Source organism: Marmota marmota, unplaced genomic scaffold, assembly GCF_001458135.2.
Source record: "Marmota marmota marmota unplaced genomic scaffold, marMar, whole genome shotgun sequence".
Lineage (NCBI taxonomy): Eukaryota > Metazoa > Chordata > Mammalia > Rodentia > Sciuridae > Marmota > Marmota marmota.
The window spans coordinates 5,339,692-5,341,856 of record NW_026000102.1 but is presented as its reverse complement, the minus strand read 5'-3'; the positions used below and the strand labels follow the sequence as shown (position 1 = coordinate 5,341,856).

Genomic DNA, 2,165 nt, shown 5'->3' with positions numbered 1-2,165 from the left:
ATAAATGACAAGGGCAGAGAATAATCTATCTGCATAATCTGCATGTCCTGTAGAGCCTCTTCTATTAGCCTCAGTGCTCGTAAAGCTTCTGGTGTAGGTACTCTACACGACATAGGAGAAGGATCTCCTCGCAAGAGGTCATACAGGGGTTTGAGCTCTCCAGTGGGAATATGAAAGGACGGGTGCAGCCACTGTATTTCTCCGAGGAATGTCTGTCACTGATGTAAAGTTTTGAGCTGATTTATCTGGAACTGGGGTTTTTGGGGAAAGATTTCTATGTTATTAATGATGTATCTCAAGTAATTGTAAGGGTGTTGAAACTGGACCTTTTTGGGCGCTATAATCAGCCCTGCCCCTTTTAGAAGGGATTGGAGGACTTCATAAGATTGAAGAAGTCCTTTTTTTCTTGGGCCCTGCCAGTAAGATGTCATCCATATAATGAATGAGGTAGAGCCGTGGGAACTGCTGTCGGAAGGGTCGTAAAACCTCAGCCACAAAATATTGGCACATTGTAGGACTATTAGCCATCCCTTGAGGTAGGACGGTCCATTCATACCGTTGGTAAGGTTCCCTAAAGTTTGTTGAAGGCAAGAAGGCGAAACGCTTTCGGTCCCGAGGGTCTAAGGGGATAGAGAAGAAACAATCCTTTAAATCTATGACAATAAGGTGCCAATCCTTTGGGATCGCAGTAGGAAAGGGCAGCCCTGGTTGTAAGGGTCCCATGGGCTGCATAGTTTTATTGATAGCCCGGAGGTCCTGAAGAAGCCTCCACTTCCCAGACCCCTTTTGTATAACAAAAATAGGGGTATTCCAAGGGGAGGTAGAGGGCACCACGTGTCCTAACTCAAGCTGGTCTTGAACTAATAGGGAAGCGGCCTGTAATTTGTCCTTAGTTAGGGGCCACTGTTCTACCCACACAGGGTCATCTGATAACCAAGTAATGGACAGTGGAGGCGGCCGCACTTCAGTGGCCCCTAGGATAAATTTTCCAGTCCCCTCCGGTCCCTTCCCCGCCGGGTAACCTGTTCCTCTGGGTCCACAGGTGATATTCTGCCCTCATGTCTCTTTCCTAGTCCCCTCCCGGGGATCCACCCCATGTCTAGCATTGCATCATTAACAAAGTCATTATTTTTTTTTAAAGTCTGGGTAGTGAGAATAGCCCCCATTTGATGAAGCAAGTCCCTCCCCCAAATGTTCGTGGGGAGTCCAGTCACCACATAAGGCTGGAAATGGCCACTATGTCCTTCACCATCTTTCCATTTTAGAAAGGAGGCACTTCTTTTTGGTTGAGTTTGTCCTATCCCTTGTAATATGGCCGAGGGCTTCTGGAGGGGCCAGGCAGATGGCCATTGTTTCTCAGAAATGACAGAGACATCCGCCCCCATATCTAGTATTCCCTTGAAAGCCTTGTCCTGTATCTTAATGGTCAGGTTGGGACGCGAATCCAAATGAGCTACCCAAAAGGCCTGGGGAGTTCCAGTGGAGCCAAAGCTGCCGTCGCCCCGGGTCCCACGGAGGGCGTGCCCAGGAATGGAAGCTAAGGGTAGCAGCAGCAATTGAGCTATACGCTCCCCGGGGGGAAGAATGACAAGTCCTTGGGTGGCTTTTACGATTATTTTTATCTCCCCTTGATAATCAGCATCAACAACCCCCGTAAGAATCTTCAAGCCCCACTGAGGTGCGCTACCTCGTCCCAACACTAGTCCCACCATCCCCTCTGGCAGGGGTCCAAAAACCCCAGTAGGCAGCGTCTGGGGTCCCATTTGGGGAGTTAATACCGCTCGGGAGATGGAACTGCGGTCCAGTCCTGCGCTTCCTGGTGTTCCCCTGGGGAGTTCCCAGATAGAAAGGGGTTGGTCAGTGGGAGGCGGCGAAGACGCCCACTCCCCGGGGCACTGTTCTGTCCCTGCACTGCCCCGTACACTTTGGCTTTCGGGGCCTCGGGGCGGGCCCCTGTTTCCGTTTCCCGACTGTATTGGGTTACCCTGAATGTCAAATTTTGACCTGCACTCACTACTCCAATGATTTCCTTTATGACACCGAGGACAAAGTCCAGGCATCCCTCTGCGAGCACCCTCGCTCCCTTCCGGGCAGTTTCTCCTTATATGTCCCTCTTTCCCACACTTAAAACACCCCTTAGAGCGGGTTCCCCTGTTATCAGATTT

The 2,165-nt window shown here is 50.5% G+C and overlaps 1 long non-coding RNA gene across 1 annotated transcript in view; it reads right to left on the bottom strand.

Annotated features, from left to right (window-relative positions):
- Positions 1-286: 286 nt before the first annotated feature.
- LOC107155559 overlaps positions 287-2,165 on the bottom strand; it is a 5,278-nt gene continuing 3,399 nt past the window's right edge. Inside the window, exon 2 of the long non-coding RNA XR_001505216.2 lies at positions 287-620. This is a non-coding gene — a long non-coding RNA (uncharacterized LOC107155559). The remainder of the gene's footprint in view (positions 621-2,165) is intronic.